Source organism: Heloderma suspectum, chromosome 12 (assembly GCF_057233095.1).
Source record: "Heloderma suspectum isolate Gila_16-S chromosome 12, 16-S_ref, whole genome shotgun sequence".
Lineage (NCBI taxonomy): Eukaryota > Metazoa > Chordata > Lepidosauria > Squamata > Helodermatidae > Heloderma > Heloderma suspectum.
The window spans coordinates 21,779,209-21,802,454 of record NC_139469.1 but is presented as its reverse complement, the minus strand read 5'-3'; positions in this window follow the sequence as shown (position 1 = coordinate 21,802,454).

Sequence of the window (23,246 nt, the reverse complement as noted above, 5' to 3'; positions counted from 1 at the left end):
CTCTCCCCAGCGATGAGGCTGCCCCCCTCACCTCCACCAGCATGATAGAGACAGTAAAAGCCTCCCATTGCCACCAATGGCAGGTGATATTTTTGTTTCTTTACTATCTTTTACTACTGCATGGGGAGGTTTGGGGAGATGTGGGGAGAATCACACCTGGTGAGGAAAGGATTAAACCTCCCTCCATGTGTGCTGCAGGCCCAGTCTAGATACCCCCATGCTTACTTTTGAGTAAAGAAAAAATTGTGTGCTGTATACTTTGTTTTTAACGTAACATGTGATTTGACCCTTCAAAACATGGGAAGGACTCAAATCCAACCAGGAATAGGACATTCTGTTTTAATTTTCTCAATGGGAAATGTGTTCATCACTTCCAAGCAATCTCCCTGCAGAGGGAATCTTAAAAGTTTCATATCTCAAGTGGAGCTACATTTTCCAATGGTGCAGAAGCAAAGCCTTGGCCTGACCCAAGCACCCACTGCCTTCACATTAACTGTGCAAACCCATCCTTTCTCCCAGGGTTGAAATAATTTTCCGCTGCTAATGTGCAACCCTTCACTGTCCTTGGATCTTCTCCTAGCTTGTAGATGGAGGGAGTCACTGGTCCGTCTGTTTTCTTTCAAAGAGCTGTGGTTATACTTAAAAAAAAAAAAAAAACCTGTTCGTATCCCACCCAAAAAGCTGCAAGGCAGAACATGGTCCTCCCACCTGAAAACTTCGTCTGGTCAAAATCAAAACCGGGTTTTGGGGGAAGGGTGATGAGTGGAGGGGGAGGTGTCGGGGAAAGCAGCCAACATTTTAAGAAAGGAAATTTAAAAAAAAAACTTTCCCACTCATCTGTGAGAAAACAAAGAGTAAGAACACAGAGAGGGAAGAGCAGTACTGCAGAGGATAAATGAAACCTGCCCAGAGAAGCGCAGAGCCATCCTGGAATAGGAGCTGGGATTAATTCTAAATCGAACCTCACAGGGTTGCACGGCATTGCTCAATTCTGGGTTGCCTTCGGGGAGGAAATCCACAAAGGTGTCAAAGCAGGAAGTGACCACGCTTGGTTAATAAGCACTGAAGCTTGTTAGTCTCTGACAATCCCATGTGTCTGCATTGCCAAAGAGGAAGGTTCCCCCCCCCCCAGTCTCTGCTTTCGGGTGGCCTCTGTTCCCACTAATGTTAGTTAGGGTTCAGTTAAGAGAATGCTTCAGTGGAACCCATTCCAAGCCTTATGGAGCCAGATGCAAATATACTTTAAAAAAATGCATTGCAGAAACGCCTGTGTAGCTATGAAGCTGGAATCTAGGAAAGAAAGATCCTTTATAGGGGAATCAAGGAGGATTTTTAATGTATTTAAAAACACACATTTATATGCTGTCTTTCCTCTTGGGAGCTCAAGCCAGATAACAATAACAAATACTCATAAATTTAAGAATTTAAAACATCCTTACAATTTAAAACAAAACCCACCAAACATTAAAACACAAAAACAGTAGCAGAACTTAAAACCACAACAGCAGTCAATCCTATACATAGCTACTCAGAAGTAAGTCCCATGGCATTCAATGGGACCTACTCCCAGTTAAGTGTGTATAGCAGGCATGGTGTGTATAGGATAGGTATGTCTAGAGCTGATGGGAGTTGTAGGCCAAAACACCTGGAAACACCTGGAGGGCCAGATGTTGTCCACCCCTGGGGTATAGTATTGCAGCCTAAATATGCAAAAATGAAAAACTGGAGACAGATTAAAACAGCAGGTTGAAAAATTCATGCATTCCTAAAAAGCAAGGTCTTCACCAACTTCCAAAAGGCCATTAATGAGAAAGAACTGGGAAACATTGCATCCTTACATCCATGCCAGAATATAGTCACCTGTACACATCTGTTCAGGTTTCGCCATATTTGTTTAGGACTCCATGGGACTGTTATATTTTGTCCCACTGCAAGTATTACATTAGCAAAGCTAGGAAGAGTGTATTATCATCATTATAGAATGAAACTCTCAGTTTTGCTTTCTCCCACATTCACGTTTTGTTTTGTTTTTAATCTCAAATTATTTTTCTCCTAAATATAAAGAAACGTGCAGATCTGGGTAAATTCTTATCAAAAATGAAATTAAATTAAATTCTCACCCATCTGCACTGACCAAATTCAATAAGTACAGCTATTCCCAGCAGGGAGAGGACCATGTTGTACTTGCCTGCCATATAGATGTTAATGATGAAGAGCCTGTCAGAAAAAGAAGAGAGGTTATAATCCTAATTCAGCACCATGAACGTGGTTGAATGAGTACTGAGTACACAGTGATTCACATCCAGACTTTTAAGAGCTAAGCAGTCAAAGCCCTGAGTCTGCATGGATGAATTCATCAGTATCAGTTTCTCCCAGGTTCATTTTTTTTTTTTTAAGATCTCAAATTCCTTCAATTCCAAATATGATGAAATTTGCAAATTTTGGTAAATTGCATAGGAACAACTGAGGATAACACTTCATTCTTATTTATTGATTTATATCAGCCTTCCCCAAGGTGGCAGCCTCCAGATGTTTTGGAATACAACTTCCATTGGCCCCCAGCCAACATGGCCAAAGGTAAGGGATGATGGGAATTGTAGTCCAAAACATCTAGCAGCACCAGGTTGGGGAAGGTTGATTTATAGCTTGCCTTCCTACAAGTCATTTGAGGCAGATTTACGACTATAAAATTAATACAATAAAATAGTGCAAATGAATAAGATTGTAGACATGTCTTAAAACAAGTACAATGTTAATACAAACCCAAACAACAGAAGAAAACATATTAACACCAAAATGACATGAAGATGAGCAGGTGGGAGAAGCTTCACCCACTAAATTTCTAGAGCTGTGCACCGCTTTGGTATGAAGCCCAAATAACGAGGTGAAGCGGGCTGATTCGGAGCTGCCTCATTGTGATACAAAGCGGATCAGACCAGCACTGAGGCACCCCAAAGCGAAGCAGCTGCTCCACTAGGCACCTTGTCTGCCTTGTATATTCAGAGCTCTTCTTATGCCTTCTAAGCAGCCCAGAAAGGCTGTCTCCGGAATGCATCAACATCTGAAAGATGACTTGGAGGGGCAGGAGGAAAAGGAAGGGGGGGGAGGTGAGAGGACACAGGGGCACCAAATGTATTAATCTGAGAGATGGAGAGGTGGAGGAAGGGGAGAGGGGAGGGAGGAAGAGGAGGAGGAGGAGGGATGGAGCTTTCCTGTCAGTCAGCCTCCATTTGGTCATTGTGAGAGAGGTGGTGTTACTGGAGAGGAGAGGACTGTCTGAACATTATTTGGCTAGAGCAATGGTCTCCAAAGTGGGGTGCACACACCCTGGGGGGCACAAGATGGTCCATTGAGGTGTATAGGCCACTTGATAATTGAGCAGCCCCCCGCTACCCTGACAAATTGCCACTGTGTGCAATGATGGCGGTGGCCATGGCAGCAAGATGGGATGGGAGCTGAGAAGGAAGCTCCGTGGCATTTCTCTCTCCGCTCCAGACCTATCCTGCCTCCGCTGCAGCCACTGGGAGCAACTGCCCCAGTCTCTTCCAGGCATGGCAGAGGAACCCTTAACCTTTCCCATTCTTCTTTGGCAGTCTGAAGCTGAGAAGAAAGCGTGTGCTATGGGGACTGGGTAAAACAAGGATCCATAAAATCAAAAAGGGATCCTCATGATTTCATATGATTTTTAAAGGAGAGACCCACAGAACCACCATTCAATCACAGAGCACATCTGCCTCCACGGGCTGAGCCAGAAAAATCATGGATCCGCTACTCATGGGCGCAGCCACAGCACATAACATGGATCCTTGGCAGGGATCCTCATGATTTCATACGATTTTTAAAGGGGAGACCCACAGGACCACCATTCAATCGCAGAGCACATCTGTCTCCATGGGCTGAGCCAGAAAAATCATGGATCCTCCACTCGTGGGCGCAGCCACAGCACATAACATGGATCCTTGGCAGGGATCCTCATGATTTCATATGATTTTTAAAGGAGAGACCCACAGGACCACCATTCAATCACAGAGCACATCTGCCTCCACGGGCTGAGCCAGAAAAATCATGGATCCGCCACTCATGGGCGCAGCCACAGCACATAACATGGATCCTTGGCAGGGATCCTCATGATTTCATATGATTTTTAAAGGAGAGACCCACAGGACCACCATTCAATCACAGAGCACATCTGCCTCCACGGGCTGAGCCAGAAAAATCATGGATCCGCCACTCATGGGTGCAGCCACAGCACATAACATGGATCCTTGGCAGGGATCCTCATGATTTCATATGATTTTTAAAGGAGAGACCCACAGGACCACCATTCAATCACAGAGCACATCTGCCTCCACGGGCTGAGCCAGAAAAATCATGGATCCGCCACTCATGGGCGCAGCCACAGCACATAACATGGATCCTTGGCAGGGATCCTCATGATTTCATATGATTTTTAAAGGAGAGACCCACAGGACCACCATTCAATCACAGAGCACATCTGCCTCCACGGGCTGAGCCAGAAAAATCATGGATCCGCCACTCATGGGTGCAGCCACAGCACATAACATGGATCCTTGGCAGGGATCCTCATGATTTCATATGATTTTTAAAGGAGAGACCCACAGGACCACCATTCAATCACAGAGCACAACTGCCTCCACAGACTGAACCAGAAAAATCATGGATCCGCCACTCATGGGCACAGCCATGGCACAAAACCAGGGGAAACTGGCTCCCCCTATTCCACGGAACAAAATGGCTGCCCGCACGCGCCGCCCCCATGCCAAGCAAGGGACCTGTGAAGGCTTGAGCAGAGGCAGGAGTCAGCCTCCACCGAGGCGCCCTCCCTTCCTTCCAAGGAAGGGAGACAGCACAGTTGGAGGACAACTCCTGCCTCTGCCCCCTGACTCAAGCCTTCAGGGGCTCCTCTCAAGCAAGGGACCCGTGAATACTTGAGCAGAGGCAGGGGTCAGCCTCCAGCCGGGCGCCCTGCCCTCCTCCCAAGGAAGGGAGAGAACGCAGTTGGAGGATGACTCCTGCCCTCGTGCCTGTCGGCGGTTGGCGGGCTGTGACAGGCAGCATTTTCCCCAGCAGCGCCTTCCCCGGAAGCACTGGCAGCAGCTTCCCCAGCAGCACCAGCAGCAGTTTGGAGGGATTTGCACATTTGGGGGATTTGCACATTTGCACAAGTGCACATTTGCACAAGTTCAGAAACTCCCCCCAAATCTGATTCTGTCGATAAGCAGAAGAAAAGGCGCCTGATCATCTGCAAAATGCAGACAGGATGGATCTTATGCAATCCGTTCGTCCCTAGTCTAAAAGCAGGTCCTCAAGTCAGTGCCTGCTTTTACAGTTTCACCTCACTCTCCTTCTGCATGTGCACTGGTGCAGCCAGGTAATTTTACAGCCTGGACTTCATGGTCTTACGGGGGGCCCTTTAGATGGCCGCGTGTACCACTCTAGTTGTGAGGCACACAACACACATTTCTCTCCCCACCACCATCCCATGCTTTGCAACTGCTTCTGCATTCCTACAGTGGCGGCTCGTGTCCATTGGGTCTGGTGGGGTGGAGGACAGGGCAAATGCTTAATATTCTACTGGGATTGCCGGACGAGTGCAGGAGAAGAGCACTATGGCACTCGGAAGCAGTGGAGCAAATGTACCTGGTTGTGGGGGGATTTCTCTGCCACAAGTGGGTGGGGGAGAGGCAGGGGATCACTGGCCCCTTTGTCCCAAATATAGAGCCATTTCTGCATTCCTGATATGTTACAACAGCAACAAAACTATTTGCTAATCCCGCTATCTGAGTATGTGCGGTTTTGCATTTTAAACTCACCTAAATCAAAGCACTGTCACAACCTCAGGAAGAAAGTGGAGTTTGCTTCTGCACCTGCTGCTCTCTGGGAGGTAATTTGGTGTGTGGGGGGGGGCGGTCTTTGGCTCCAACCCTAGCTGCCCATGCATGCTTCCATCTTTGCCCATTTTACAAGCTGAGAACTATTTGCATTGCCTCCGTGCAAGCATAGCACTCTAGTCTACGAAAGCAGTGCCGATTTGCACAAAATGTGGCCAGAATTTGCACAAATTTTAAAAATATGGAAATTCCACAGCGCAGATCAAGTCAGGGCAGTTTGCAGGAAATGGACTGGGGTCTGGGGGCCGAATCACGGGAAGCTCCTCAAGCTCCAGCTCTCAGGCAGATTTTTCCGACAACCCTAACAGTCAGAAGACGAATTGTGCAAATGTAGTGTGCGAATGTGTGTGGAGAAAGATAACCCTTGAATGTCCTTTCACCACCAAGGACTCCGAAAGCACCTGCATCTCTACCTGCGGATGCACAATCCCCTCAGGTAGCAAAGAGGCATTCCAACCGCAGAACTCCCAACGACCTGTCAATGCGCCTTCAGGAGAGACCCCTCCAGCTGTTCCCTGTCATCATCTGATCCAATCTTCCTTGGTCAGTGTGTGGAAAGAGAGCTTTCTAGGCATCTGAAGTGACTCACTGACAGGAGGCCTGGGTGGGACAGAAACACTAAACTTGAGGCAAATTCTTTTCCACTGACAGGCAGCTGGCCTTCCTTTGTTGTTGTCGAAGCCACAGCAGAGACAGGGAAATCTATCAGCTAACTGCCATGTAGCATCCTTGCCCTAGGCCCCCCGCTAAACTATTACTTTTCTGGCACTCTAGTGAGCGTCGGGCAGCTGACAGCCGCCATTTTAATTCTCCAAATGCCCCAAACGTAGTGTCTCTCAGGAGCATTGTGGGAAATTAGAATGTTGTCTCCAGTGGTGTGATGTTGCGACCTGCTCTCACTGCTACAGTTGGCAGGTGGGCCCATAAGGGGAGCCTATGCATATGTCCCCTATGCATAAGGGGAGCCTATGCATATGCTTGCATATGTTGCTGAACCCCTTAACCTTTGCCATCAGAAAGGGGCAATATGGCTCCCACCACCTATTCATAATGGACAGTTCATATTTTGGAAGGTCTATTGTTAATAAAAGTGTCATGATGCAGTGGAGGCTGGTGGCTCCGATGTCAGTGGGGCAGTGAATCTGCTCCAGGTTTCAGTCAAAACAAGTCAGAACTCTAAAGGAGCTATCCGAGGTGCAAACCTTTAGAGTTCTGACTGGTTCTGGCTGAAACCCAGAGCAGATTCACTGCCCCACTGACATTGGAGCCACCAGCCTCCACTGTTATGATGTTTGGACACACAATTCTGCTTTCCCAGAAAATATCTCAGTGACTCCGCTCTGGGTTTCAGTCAGAACCAGTCAGAACTCTAAAGGAGCTATCCAAAGTGCTGAACCCTATCCCCCAAATGGGTTCAGCACCTTGGATAGCTCATTTAGAGTTCTGACTGGTTCTGGCTGAAACCCAGAGCGGATTTACCACCCCACTGACATTGGAGCCACCAGCCTCCACTGTTATGATGTTTGGACACACAATTCTGCCTTCCCAGAAAATATGGATAAATTCCATATATAATTAGAAAGATCTTTCTTTCTTTCTTTCTCTCTCTCTTTCTTTCTTTCTTTCTTTCTTTCTTTCTTTTTCTTCTCTCCTGTGTGGCAGTTAAGCTTAGAAAAACTTTTTTCCATTGACATCAATGGACACTTGGAGCCCTTGGAAATAGATTTGTGGCCCTGGGCAATAGATTTGGGGCCCTTGGGAATAGATTTGGGGCTCAGCCCCCATGGACCCCAGCTTAGCAATGCCCTGGGGGTGGGGACTGTGTGGCTCTCCAGATGTTGATGGACTGCAACTCCCATCAGCCCTAGCCAGCATAGCCAAGAGTGAGAGAGGCTGAGAGTTGCAGTCCAACATCTCTGTAGGGCCACATGTTCCCCATCCCTGTTTTACAAAGAAGATGATCTTTTCCCCAGATAATGTTAACATCGCAAGTCCTCTTATCGCAACTAGAGAGCTCTCTGATCCCCATTAATAATTTCTGTGTTCTGTAATCAAATGATGGGCACACAATACACTGTCACATGCCAACAGAAAATGTATTCCCTGCCTAACATAGTTATTAGCCACTGGTATTTCCTATCTCAAGGTCCCCATTGTAGTACCCATGGGCACCATGGCACCCGGGGGGACCTCCAGTGGCCCCTGAGTAGCTCCCCATTCCCTGCCCACTTCAAAATTCTATTTTTAATATAGAACTTGGAAAACGTTAAGGCACCAAGTTCTCCTTCCTGTTTCTGAACCTGCCACTGATCAGCAGGTAGCAAGAGAAGGGAAGAGTTGCTTCCTGGCCTCACCCAATCTTCTTCTGTCCACACAGGCCTTTCCCTTTTGCTCTCTTGCTCTCTTGCTCTCTCCCCTCTCCACTCTCTTGCTCTCTCCCCCTCTCTACTCCCTCCCTCTAACCTTGCTATTTCGCTCCACCCCTTTCCTCCCTATTTCTCTCCCTCCCCCACATCCCTAGCCTTCTCCTTTATCTCCCTTCCTAGCCTCTAGCCTTGCTATTTCTCTACACACACACACACACACATCTCTTTTCACTAGCCAGGCCTCCTCTAGTCACATCCTACATGGGACCCATTTTGTGGTGGTTCCCACAGCAGTTTCTCAAATTCCCAAATGTGCCCACATGTCCAGGAAGGTTGGGGGACCTCGGTCCTATCTTGTATGCATTCACCCTTTTTTGAGCCCATTACATTGCTGAGAAAATCGTGAGGACTTGCAGTCTCTAGCAGTTTCCAGCTACACCTTCTGAGGGTGCCAGCGAGTTCGTGGCTTCGGATGAGCCCAGTAGTTCATGGCCAGGTGTGGGGTTGATTTACACCTCCCCAAAGTCTGTAAGGTATGGTTGCATGTGGACAGGTGCCACTGTGCATGCCATGCTGCTGATGTGCACACTATATGAATGCTCGATCTTGTGGCTGGAACTTGGCTCATCAGTGCAAAGCGATCTGCAAACAAACCAATTAACACTGCAGAGAAGTGCATCTCCTTCCCCCATATCCCCTTCCCCAATTCCAGGCATGACAGTCCCACCTCAGAACATAAGAAGAGCTGTGCTAGATTGAACCAAAGGCCTATTGAAACCAGTATTCTGTTCCCAAGGTAGCTGTCTAGATGCCTATGGGAAGCAGGACATGAGTGCAATAGCACCTCCCACTCATGTTTTGTTTTATTTCATTTTAAATATTTCTTGGCTCCCTTTCAGGGCAGAGGCCCATGTTCCCCAGCAACTGGCACTGACAGGCATTCCGCCTCTGATACTGGAGGTAAGATACAGCCATCAGGACTAGTAGCCATTGACAGCTTCTCCTCCATGAGCTCAGGGCCAAGTCATTTTCTGAAGCCTTTTTTAAATTTGCGGGCTGGAGTTCTAGACAAGGCCAAGATCTCTTCTCTCGACCATGTGCTTGGTTCCAATCTGAGTATTGCCATCAAGGGATGGAAGTACATTTGAAATAGCCTTACATGGGCATTTCCAGAGATGCTTGGAGAATTTGCACACTAGACTCTCACAACCTCTCTCTCTTACACACACACACACACACACACCTGCTTCTTCTTTCCTAAAGGCTTTGCTGCCATCTCTCAGCATACCGCAGAAACACACCCAGGGAGGAATGACCCAGGACACAGGGCAATATAAACAGGAAGGTACATGCTGTATCCCATTAAAGTTTGAGCTCCAAATATATATGCCCAGATATGCCATTAATGGTAAGGGAGGAGTAATGGTCATAGAAACGCTTCCAGAATAAATCAGGAGACATAATTCCACTTCAAGGCACATTCGTAAGGACGATGACGTTTATTTCGGCCACAGACCAGTATAACAACAACAACAACAACAACACAGCAATAAAAACATATCAGTAAAATACATAAAATCATTGCATTAAACACAACTATCCCAACCTAAATCTAAAATATTGTTATTCAATAAAACTGTTCAACATCAATTTCCATTGGCTTATGGCAGCCGCACAAAGGCTGGCCACTTTTAGAGTAACTTGGGGCTCCTTATCCGACAATAGATACTGTAGATTAAAGTATCTAAACTTTGAACTTTAGACTTCGGATCTACCAGGGGTTCGTTGTAAGATAGGAATAATAAACGGTTGGCGCATATCCCAGTAAAAGGAGCAGTATGATAGAACATGGCCTACCATTTCCACTTCTCCCATCTCACAGGGACATACCCATTCTTGATAGGGTATACTTCCAAACCTTCCGTCCAATAGGGCTGAAGGCAAGACATTAAACTTGGCCAGAGTAAAAACTTTCCTGAATTTGGGAATATTCAAATCAGCCAGATATTTTGCATACACAATTGTCATCCCAATGTCTCTAACTTCAGGATACACTGAAGAGGCACATTAGTAAGATTTCCCAGAATATAATGGCATGAGTGGTGTAAATGTATCCATAATGTCCAATAGTGCAGCAAAGTAATTTTAAGCCCTGAATCTTATGGGGGACCTCTTTAGAAGGCCATGTGTATTGTTTCTGTTGTGAAACACACAACTTACATTTCTCTTATCCTCCCCTCCTACTGCTGTTCAGTGCTTTAAAACTGCATCTACATTCCTGATAAGTATCAGGACAAAAACAAAGCCATTTGCCAACCCAATTTTTTTAAAAAAATACTCTGAGCATGTGTAGCTTTGCATTTTAAACTCACTTAAATCATGACTATAGGAATGAAATGGAGTTTGCTTCTTCACCTGCCACTTTCTAGGTGTTCATTGAGGGGTGGGGCTGACCCACTGCAGGGCCCTGGATTTTGACCCCAAGATCCAGTCCTGGCTGCACCACTGCTAATGACTCAAAATTCAGTTGAGAAATAAGTGTCTGCACAGTTTGATCCTCCATGCAAACTTATCTCAAGCACACAGATGCTGTATGTATCTGGTATCCAGAGCTCTTGTACACATACATCCTTTTGTAAACAATGAATTTGCAGGGCTTCCAGGTGCCAAAAGGGGACCAGTGAAGGTACTTGGAGGTGAGAGAGAAAAACGACCATAGCATCCTGTGCTTCCGGAGAATTTTTGCAATAGTGCAAATTAGGGGCGTGAACTGGATTTGGCCAAAACCAGAATCCAGTACTGAATTGGCTGATTTGGAAAAACAATGAGAAATACTCGAATTGAAGCAGGACTCTTCCAAACCAGACTGAATTTGAATCTGAACCCTTCTGGAAATTCAGAGGGACACAGAGACACAGAGAAATGTGTCTGCAAAATTGATATATTACTCCCCAAGCTCTCCATACAAAGAAAATGCCAGGGTGAGGAGAGGGTGTACAGAGAGGCAGGGATGTATGGATTTCATTAAATCTGTTCCATCTATGTTTCACAGATCGTCAGGCATCTTTCATTCCGTTGTCCACTCATTGACAGAATTGAATTTTTAAAATCAGAATTTTCTTTGGCTTGCACTAATTCGCATTAGTGCTAATTTGCATTAGTGCTAATTCACATTAGCACAAGTGTGCCAGAGCACTAATGCACATTAGCACTAATGCACACTTGTGCACATGCACATTAACTAATCCACATCAGCACATTTCTGCATTTGTGCAGAATGCACACTTCCACTGATGTGCTAATGCAAATTAGTGCTAATGTGAATTAGTACAATCCCACCCCCACCCCTGCTGGCACAAGTGAAAAACCAGCCTGCAAATCCACAGAATCTATGTGACTTGGGAAAAGCTGGTCAGATTCATAGAAATCCAATCTCATTTTAATCAATTGCAGATTTCTCTCACATCCCTACAGAGAGGAAAGGGAGATATTTTGTGAATGACAGCTCTTGCTTCTAATCACACTGAATGCTTTTACTAGGACTCTCCCATCACAGAGCATTGAGGGAGGGATCTTGAAGTAATATATTGTAAGACTGATCCAATGTTCAGTGCTCTTTGTTAGTTCTGTCTCCCAAAAGCAGGAACGTTAAAAGAGGTTTGGTGGAATTTGATGAAATACTCAGGTCCTTCTGCCATTGCCACTGTATGCTCCAAATCCATCATCCACTCCTGTCCTATTGCATTTTCTGTGACTTTGGTTTCAATTGAGCAGAAAACAAAAAAGCCTTAAACTGTTTTTCATTCATCCTAACTCCCTAGCTCCCGCACCTATCCTTTTGAAATTTTTCAGGTTTCTTGCTTAGGGACACTTTTATGATGTATGCCATTTTCATACAAATTGCCACCAAAAAAGTGGAGGGGGAAGGGGAAGAGAGTTGTCCTCTCCTGCAAAATTTGAAGACTCCCCTTCCACCAAAAATGCTACACCTATCCTTCCAATATCTTTCAGGTTTCTTAGCTAAGACCACCTCAGTCATTTTCATTACAAAAATGGAGAGAGATAAGCACATCCATTTGGGGGGGAACCAACTGTAAAGGCTGCTCTAGCACAAAAAACCCTGCACCTATTCATCTGAAATTTGGCATTCTTGATCTCCTCAGGAGGGGCAACCATGACTGCAAATTTCAACTGATGCTGCCAAGAAACAAAAAGGTTATTGGCAGTTCCTTCCCTTCCTAAGGGGGAACTATTCCTACAGCTATCATCCACTCCTATCGAACAGGAAAAAGTTCTAGCCATGTGTTGACATCCAATGATCAGCAATGGAAAGCACAAAGCTTCAGATTTCTGAATCAATATTTGGATTCAGGCTGCAGTTGAATTGGCGAAGCCTCACAACTGGTCTGAGGAAGATCAGGCTGTTTTCGAAATCACCCAATTGGGATCCAAACCTAATCTTATGGTCAGTGCACACCCCTAGTTCGAGAGGTGATATGGGGTGGTTCCTACAGCTCCATTGAGTAATTGGTTGATCACTACAGCTCCATGTTGTGCTAACTGATACATACATATGCAGGCCTTATACACTTTTTAGAGAGTCAATGTTTTCCTACCCTTAGCCATGTATTACTGGGGTGGGGTCATTTTGGATCACCCTGAAATTCTTCTGTCCCCTTAAATTAACTCCTGCCCCCCTCACAAAAAAAACCCCCTCAAGGATTTATGGTGCCTGACTAATCTTGAACATCTGGGGTTGGGAGCTGTGAAATTCAAAATGGCAGAGAAGATGGAAGGCTCTTGAAAAACAACATGCTGACATGACAGGGTTGCCAGATGTCCCTTACTTTGCCTGTCCTATATCCCAGAACTTCAAAGCCCCCTAGGATCTAATGGGTAGTTCTGACTTCAGAGCATTCATGCTCTGTTAGAATGCATAGACCTGGCATCATAAATTCTGTATCGTTCCTTTGTTTATTCATTGTCATTTTTTGAAGTTTTGGCCTAGGATCACCAGGATGTCACACCGGACATTCTTAAAACATGCCTTTGGGAAGAGGTTGAGGGGAACTACATAGTTTGGTGCAAATTAAAAGAAGAGGGTAATATCTCTCTTTCCTCCCCCCCCCCCATGTACACAAAATGATTCTCCCCAGAGTCTGTCAAAACACAGGGTACAACATGTCAGGACTGTTCAGAAAAAGACCATTTGAAGCCAAAGAAACTGTGAACAATTCTTAGCCGCTGGAGGACTGGCCCGGTTTGTTTCTTGCAAAATGCAATACACTGCACAATGGCCAGCAGACCCCCACAGCTTGTCCTTATTCTCCAAGAAGTCCTGCAATCATTTGTCCAGCTTCTCTGAAGCCGTGCTCTGACTTCTCATGCAGCGACAAAAGAGATCCCTGGAAGGCCTTCCTTTCAAAAAGCTGTGGCTAAAAGATGCAATTGCTGTTCTTTCCATTGTTTATAAGTTGCAAGCTATTTACTAATTAGGAGTGTCGCGAACCCATGGAGGGTTTTAATTTGAGGCCTCAGGCATGGGCTTAGTCATCCGCATGGCTTTTACACAGACACACATTCCACCCAATCACATGGGCAGAAAGATACCTATTTGATGGTTTTGCATTTGCCCCTTATTCAAAGCGATTTTCCTGACTGCTTCAACAAATGAATGAAATCATTACAGAGTTTACTCAATAGGGTGGCCATGTGTCCTCTTTACAGAGGACAGTCCTCTCTTTGAAGGGCTGCCAGAGGACGGTCCTCTACCTAAAGGCATCCTCCATTTGAAGGACTGTCTTCCTCATTCTGCATAGGAGCAATCCTACGCATGTTTAGACAGAAAAATCTCCCAGAACTCCCAGCATAGCTGCCTGGGGCCTGGTGGGACTTGTAAGACTTTCTTCTGTCTAAACATGTGTAGGATTGTGCCCTTAAAGATGAAGAACCATCAGAACTATTGCCCGTCAAGAATTAGCTGGCTGGGTGGCAAATGCTGGGAGTTGTAGGGAAGGCTGGGAGTTGCCCATCAACAGCATGACTGGCTGGGGAATGCTGGGAGTTATAGGACTTCCTTCTGCCTAAACATGCATAGGTCTGTGACCTTAAAGATAAAGAACCATCAGAACTGTTACCCATCAACAGTTAGCATCTGAACAGGTCACCTAGCCAGAGTCTTCCACACTATGGTAGGATGTACTCTATTTCTATGTAGAGTAGAATTATTTCTGAATTTGCATCTATATGTGTAAATCAGCATGTGTGAATTGCATGCAAATCACTGTCCTCTTTTGTCTTCTTTTTTGGCAATTCATAAGTGGCCACCCCACTCAATGCTGTTGCAAGGCAGCTGATGTCATCCCTAATGACCTCAGTGGGTATAGTTGATGTCTTCTGGCCTGCAGAGGACCTGGTGAGGACAAACTGCACCCTCCCCCCTATATAGTTCTGCATCCATGACCTAAAGGATTATCTCCTCCCATACATACATACCTGAACCATAATATCTTCTTTGAAGACCCTTCTCCAGATGCCCCTATCAAATAAGGTGAGACAGGTAGCTACTAGTCCTTTTCAGTGGCTTCATCTACCATATCCACTTCCTGCTTGTGTCCCAGTTTACACTGTTCTGGGTAGAGAGGGAAAGCGACACTTGTATGGTGGCATGCAAACCTCTTCTGCCCCAGGTTCCAATGATAGGGCTGTAATCCAACACAGACTTAAGCATGCTTAATCTAACTGAAATCAAACCCGCAAGAGAGATCCATGTGCAGTAATGAAGTCCTATCTTCCACATATTTATCCCACAAGCTGAGTCAGCAGTGTGATGCTGCAGCTAAAAAGGCTGCCGGATAGAAGATATACAAAGCTGCCTTATACTGAGTCACACCATGGGTCCATCTAGACCAGTATTCTTGACACTGATGGCTAGGGATGTATGGATTTTATTAAATCCATTCTGCCTGTGTTTCCCAGATAGTCAGGTATCTTTCATTCCATCATCTGCTCATTCCATCATCCATTCATTGACAGAATCAGATTTCTCTTACAGATGTACAAAAATTTTGTTCCACTTGCACAAGTGTGCATTAGCACTAAAGTGCATTTGTGCACGTGCACATTCATGCTAATGTGCATTAGTGGAGATGCAAATTTGCCTAAATCCCCTCCAAAAAGCCACACACACACACACACACACACACACACACACACAAGATCTGAAAGTCCACAGAATCCGTGTGGCTTGGAAAGAGACAGGCCACTGCATAATCCACAGGTCAGATTCACAGAAATCCAAATGCATTTTGAATTTCAGATTGACATCCCTAGTAGCAGTGCCCCTCACCACCATCACCACCCCGCACCCAGGGTTTCAGGCAGGAGTTTTTCCAGCCCTATTTGAGGATGCCAGGGATCAAACCTGACCTGGGACCTTTTGCATGCAAAGTATTCACAGACCATCTATCCACAGCCCTGTCATACTGTGCAGTTCTAGGCCGCATCATCAGAAGTATAGTGTCTAGATCAAGAGAAGTAATGGTACCATTCTATTCTGCTTTGGACAGACCTCATAATGAGTACTGTGTCTACTGAGCACTGCAGTGTAAGAAGGATATTGACAAAACTGGAACATGTTCAGAGGAGGGAAACAACGCTGTTGAGGGGCCTGGAGACCATGTCCTATCAGGAAAGGTTGAAGGAGCTGGTATGTTTAGCCTGGAGAAGGGGCAACAAAGAGATGTTCTGATCAGAATGGCTGTCACATAGAGGAAGGAGCAAATCTGTTTTCTGTTGCTCCAGGTGGTTCCAATGAGATGAAAGGGGGTTTCGAATGAATTTTAGGAAAAGCTTCCTGATGGTACATGCCGTTCAGCACTGGCACAGATTGCCTCAGAAGGTGGATTCTCCTCCATAGGCAGCTGCCTTATACAGTGTCAGACCATCGGTCCATCTAGCCCCAGTATTGTCAGCACTGACTGGCAGCATCTGTCCAGTGTTTCAGGACATATACTTTCCTACTCCCACCTGGAGTTGCCAGGGATTGAACCAGGAACCTCTGCATGTAAAGCATGTGTTCTGCCACTGAGCTACAGCTGCTGAACTACAACCCTTCATTAGAGGTCTTTAAGCAGAAACTCTCAGCAATGCCACAGCATGCAAACTTCCTGCATTGGCAGGATGTGGACTAGATGACCTCTTAGGTCCCTTCGAACTCTATGATCCAATGAGGATGGAAACATGCAGTTGATGTGCATTCATATCATCCACCACTTCGTCCAGTTGTACCCTCCAATGGCCAGAGCTGTTAACCATCAGGGTGCCTTTGCATGCAGGTTTCAAAAACCATTCAGAAATTCAGTTGATAGTCGGCTGCAGCCTTATTCCCATGCAGAGGGGCTGGTAATGGATGCTGCAGAAGGGGATCAGCCAGGTGCCTGCTTCACTAACAGCCTTTTCCCATGCTCTTTCCATGTGTTTGGTTTAACAACTATACAAAATGGAAAGGCTCCATGCACCCATAGCCCTTGCAGTAGAAAAGCAAAGGCTGCTGTAATTTGTTCCCCATTTTCCTCCTCTTTCCCACCCCTCCCAAAAACAGCAATGCAGGGGGGAAGCCACCTTGGGTTCCTTGCAAGAGGAAAAAAGGCAGGATATAAATGCGTGTGTGTGTGTGTGTGTGTGTGTGTATGTAGATAGATAGATAGATAGATAGATAGATAGATAGATAGATAGATAGATAGATAGATAGTTTGCCGGATGGTGTTCAAGAGCGCCACCTGGTGACTCTTGTGAGAACATTCTTCAAAGTGTCCCCCACCAGCACCATACCCCCACTCGGCTAATCATCATCATCATCATCATCACCATAATCGAAAAGAGAGGCTACTCCAGAAGAATGCTCCAGCACTTGGAAGAGCCCAGATTTCACTCTGAATTTTCTGCCCAACTGCCGGCCTGAATGGAGCCAGCTGAAGTGTGGGCTTTTGTGGTCTCTAATGCTGTTTGCAGACATGCATTTACAGGGGCGTGTTTACGCCTGGGCGCACAGACGGCGGCATGTGGTGAGAGCTGATGCCGTTATGTGGGCAGGGGAGCAGTTCTGGATCGCCGCAGCCTCTCGAATTCTCTCACCACAACCCTTCCTGCTGTTCGATGCCGGGGAAGAGCCTCCATGGAGAAAGGGCCTGCTTCTTCCCTCTGGCTGAAAATGCAGGGGGCTCTTTCTCTCCCTCCCACCCTCTGCCACCACAACCTCAGTTTCTGTACACATGATGTCAAACCCCTCCATGCCAGGGCGCTTTGTATTTTGCCATCTCCCCACCATCAGGATACAGATACACCACAAAAGAATGTGACGCTCGCACGCCTTCTCCCAACAGTGGCTTCTGGGTGGGTAGACTAGATAATCCAATCAAGGATAGAAACAGAGGATATCCCAGATTACGTCTATGGCCGCCAAAGCTGGAAAACATTGAGACTTGGGCAACAGCACCTGGTGATCACCACTGCAGGCACAGGCTGAGGAACGAGGACGTTCTAGCACTTTCCCATTATGCCAACTGCTGATATCAGCTTCAGATAGACCAGCTTTCCCCAACCTGGTGCCCTCCAGATGTTTTGAATGACAGGTCCCAGCATCCCTGGCCATTGGCCATGCTGGCTGGGGTGGAGGGCAGCGGAGACTGGTGGCTCCAATGTCAGTGGGGCAGTGAATCCTCTCTGGGTTTCAGTGAGAACCAGTCTGAACTCTAAAGGACCTTCGCACCTTGAACAGCCCCTTTAGAGTTCTGACTGGTTCTAACTGAAACCCAGAGTAGATTTATCCCCCCAGCTCTGACATCAGAGCCACCAGTCTCCACTGGGCTGAGGGGCATTGAAGTCCAAAACATCTGCAGGGCACCAGTTCAAGGAAGGCTGACACTGCAAAGCTCTTCTGAAACAATACTTGGAACAATACATGGATGACAATACAATTCAATACATGAAATACAATACAGTACAGTACAGTACAGTACAATACAATACAATACATGAAACAGTATATGGAAGAGTTCTGGGTAATAGGGAGTGGAACAACTTCTTCTTCTTCTTCTTCTTCAGCTTGCTCCTAATATTCCATCTTGTTCAGCTGTATGCCAAGCCGATGGCCAAGGATGGCATGAAAGGTTGGAAGACTTGGGTACCTACTGAGGTCCACAAATCTGCAGGGGGCCCACTGCCAAGGCTCGTACTGATGCTGCTCTTCCGTAGCTTTCCTGTTTGCACAGTTGCCTGCCCTTTTCCTCTGGCCCAGAGTTGGCGAATGATGGTGACAAGAAAGAGAAGCAGCACCAGCCTCCTTCTCATTCATCAGCTCCCTCCTCCTAGCAAGCAAAGAGGCAGCATTGGCAAGGAGGACGTGATCTGCGGTAACAACGGCAGCAAGGAGAAGGTGGGCTCACAGGGTGGCTGGGTGGCCTACTTTGCAGAGGACAGTTCTCTGTTTTAGAGAACTGGCAGAGAACAGTCTCTGAAGGTGTCCTGTACTTGAAGGGCTAGCCAGTCCAAAAATTAAAGAGAAAGAACCATAAGAAGGGAGAGCCAAGGGGCCTTGAAGTTGCCCACCCACAGTTAGTACCTGGACTGGAGATGGAGTAGCAAGCACCCAGGTCAGCTGCTCAAAGTCTTCACCCCTCAGCTGAGATGACTTGTATTTCCATTTCAATCACAGTGGTTATTTGTAAATGTGCACCTGTAAGTTCAAATATGCAAATGTTATGCCAATTGGTGTCCTCTTTTGACTTCTTTTTTGGATGACACACTTTCTCCTTTTTAAGGATGTGTGATTGGCTACTCGGGAAGGGCCCCACTGAGAGTGGCTTGCCCAAGGGCCCTCCGAAACCTGGAGCTGGCAGTACTTACAGCCTACTCCCCACCCCACCCCCCGACCCTGCTACAGTTGGGCTGCTGCAGTTCAGGACTTCTTGTCATGAAAAAAGGCAGAGAAGCTAAATTCTGCTCATGAGACAGGGCTGGCTCCAGTTCTCAGCCTCCTCCACAGACCAGCTTTGATGGTCTGATGGCTCTTTACAAGGGGCAGGTTTCCCTTTTAGTGTTTTTTTCCACAATTCAGCACGTTACGAACTGTTGTACCGGCTGCCGCACCCACGGCTCTGCCAACATCCAGACATCTGCAATCCCTTAGCGTGTGGCATTTTCCTTTCTTCCCCTCTCCCACCCCCTTCATCTTGCTTTTGCTAGCTTATCCCCACATACACTGCCAGAACACATACACTGTTCTGGAAACAGTTTTGCTGCAGAGAATTATCTGCTGTAACCCACGGAATGATTCACAGCAGTGAAGGTCTCCCTGTCCATTTGGAGGCCATGATGTAGTGGTAAATTTTGAAGAGCAACAACTCATTCTGCACTAGCCATATCCCCAAGGAGAGTCCAAATAGCTGGCAGCTGCACTGATCCATATCAACAAGCCATTTCTAGCATAAGAACCTAAGAAGAGCCCTGTTGGATCAGACCAAGGGTCCATCTAGTCCAGTATTCTGTTCACACCATGGCCAACCAGCTGTCAACTGAGAACCCACAAGCAGGATACAAGTACACCAGCACCCTCCCGCCCATGTTCCCCAGCAACTGGTGTACATAGGCATACTGCCTCTGGTACTGGAGGTAGCACAGAGCCATCAGGACCAGCAGCCACTGATGGCCTTCTCCTCCAGGAATTTGTCCAGCCCCCTTTTAAATCCATACAAATGGGTGGCCATTGCTACCTTTTGTGGAAGTGAGCTCCATAACTTAACTCTGCGCTGTGTGAAGAAGTCCTTCCTTTTATCTGTCCTGAGTCTCCCCCCAATCATCTTCTTGGAATGACTTTGGGCTCTAGTATCATGTGAGAGGGAGAAAAATGTCTCCTTTTCTGCATTCTCCACTCCATGCATAATTTTGCACACCTCTATCAGGTCTCCCCTTAGCCTCCTTTTTTCCAAGCTAAACAATCCCAGCTGTTCTAACCTTTCTTCACATGGGAGATGCTCCAGCCCCTTGATCATTCTAGTTGCCCTTTTCTACAGTTTTTCCAGCGCTACAATATCTCCACCAGGAGCAGGTCTTTTGTACAGCTAATGGGTCTTGATTGCCCATTTGAGACCAAGCCACCACAAAATACTTTGCATTACAACAGGGAACGATATACTGTTGCTGAGAAAATTAATTTCCCCCCAGCAATTGTGAGGATTGCAGCAAAGCTCTGGGGGAACAGGGAATTCTGAGGGGGGTGGCAGATGACATCAGAGTCCCTGCTAATCAGAAAGTGCCAGCACTGCGTCCCTGTGAGCCCTGGCTGTACTACACCACTTTTCAAAGGTTGATGTCTTCACTTGTCGGAACTAGCCTCAGCCATCGTTCCACTCTGGGATCAAATAACATCACTCGCTTAACTCATACACCCTTTCTGCTGGGTGGATGGGAGTTAAGGTGGCCAAGTGTCCTATTTTATGGAGGACAGTCCTCTGTTTGAAGGGCTCTCCTGTCCAATTCTGGTTTAAAGCCATCAGAACTGTTGCCCTTCCAGAGTGAACACCTGAACAGCAACTGAACAGGCAGGTGCACAGCTCACCTGGTCACTGTGTTCCCCACTATAGGGAAGTGTACCGTATTTAAATGATAACAAGTATTTCCAAATGTGGATCTATACATATGAATTAGCATCGGCAAATTTTATGCAAATCTGCCACCTCTTTCATCCTCTTTTTGGGCGATGAGCTTCCTCTCTGTTGGCAATTCATAAGTGGCCAACGTAATGGGAGTTCTCACCTCTGCTTGCTTGGAATTCTCAGGAACAGCACACAGGGGTGGGGGCTTCCATCTACCAGCCTTCTGAACCATTGGGAGGGCAGGAATTGTTTGGGGAATGGGCTTACGCACTGCTCTGCACTCTGGAGCGCTCCTTTAGAGTTCTGACTGGCTCTGACTGAAACCCGGAGCAGATTCACTGCCCCACTGACATGGGAACCACCAGCCTCCACTGGCTGGTGTCAGAGATGAACCAGGAGCCAAGGGGTGAGCCAAGGTGTCTGTCAAGGGACTGAGCCTATAGTCAGAGCTGAGGAACACACAAGAGCCTGGAAGACCTTGATGCTCAGGCAAGGTCTCAGCCCGAACAGAAAGCCCTTTTTTAGCCCTTCTTCTTGAGCGGGGAGGCGGTCATGGCCACTCTGGGTTGATGAAGCCAATACAGAACGTGGGAATATTTCACTGCCTGGAAGGTTTTCCAAGCTGTAGTTCCGATAGCCAGTGCCAGCTCTAGGTTTTGGGGGTCCCTTGGGCAAGATACCCTTAATGGGGGCCCTTTCTTAGTGAGGTTGCCTTTCCTCACCCTTGTCACCAGCTGCTGATGCTCCTCCTCCTCTTCCTCATCATTGCTCTTATCTGCTTGCTTGCCTGGCAGAGAGCCAGGGATAGGGGTGGACGAAAGTCACTTACCTGTCGTCGAAGCTTGTTCGCGGTGGGGGGGAGGCGCTTCGCTGCTCCCCCCGCGAAGTTCAGGCCGGGGGGGGAGGCTTCCCGCCTCGCCCGGCCGCGATCTCCAAAGTTTAAAAAACAAAACAAAAACGCCCCCGTGATAGGCTACGTGACGATTAACGGCTATCACGGCTAGATCTGCAAAGTCAGCCGTGGTAGGCTACGTTAATCGTCACGTAGCCTATCACGGGTGACTTAAAAAAAAAAAAGCACGTACGCTAATGGCGGCCCCCATAGGGAGCCGCCATTCGCGTTCCTTATTTGGTCGCTGTAGTCTACGTAAAGATTTACGTAGACTACAGCGACCAAATAAGGAACGGGAATGGCGGCTCCCTATGGGGGCCGCCATTATCCGTACGCGCTTTTTTTAATTTTTTTTTAAAGTCACCCGTGATAGGCTACGTGACGATTTACGTAGCCTATCACGGCTGACTTTGCAGATCTAGCCGTGATAGGCTACGTTAATCATCATGTAGCCTATCACGGGGGCGTTTTTTTTTTTTTCTTTTATTGGAATGGCGGCGGCGGCAGCTGGTCGAAAGACCGGCTGCCGCTCCCACCCCGCACGAACACCCGCCGAACCGCCAGCCGGACCCGCTGCCAGGAGGGACATTCGGCAAAGGTAAGTCCCATCCCGGGGGGGGCGGGGGGCGGGGGGGCGGAGAATTTCTCCCCGAAACTTGTTCAGGGGGCCGAACACGTTGGCGCTCGGCCCCCCGAAGTTTCGGGGAGAAATTCTCCACCATCCCTAGCCAGGGAGCAAGCAGGCCGTGGCATCTCATCACCACTGTGGCCTGGGCCAGGGCAGGAGGCAGGTGAACAAGCAGCTTGCAATGGTGAATGGGGGGGGGTTGTCAGTGGGCCCCCTGCTGGAGTGTGGGCCCAAAGCAAGTGCCCAACCATGCCAAACCTTGATGCTGGCCCTGTTTATAGCTCAACACAGGGGGCAGCCACACACAGAACCAAAGGTTCTCGGATCCAACCCTGGCAGATCTTAATACCCCCCGCATTATTCACTAGCAGGAGACACGGTCTCTTGGCTACCAGCTCAAGTGTTCAGCTGCTCTGTGAGTGAAGTAACTAGCGATGTGTGAGCCTGCTAAAAACATTACTCGTGCAGTAACTTCAAAAGACCCAGTACCTCAATGAGTGAAATGAACTATAGGTTGGGCTGCAAAATATGATATGAGACCAGGGCCAGCCCTACCACTGAGCAGAGTGAGGCAGCTGCCTCAAGCAGCAGGTTTTGTGGGGCTGGAAGGAGCAATGAGGTGATGGCGGATGGAGCTGTGTGTGCCATGTGGCAACAAGCGATCTTGGGCCAGCTCTGTGTGAGACACTCCTTCTGTCGCCTCGGCCCTGCCACGGGAGGTCTCCGGGAGGCCAAAGCAACTGACACTTTCGGCCAGCACTTGAGTCCAGTAGGGGTCAGAGCAGTGGAGGCTGG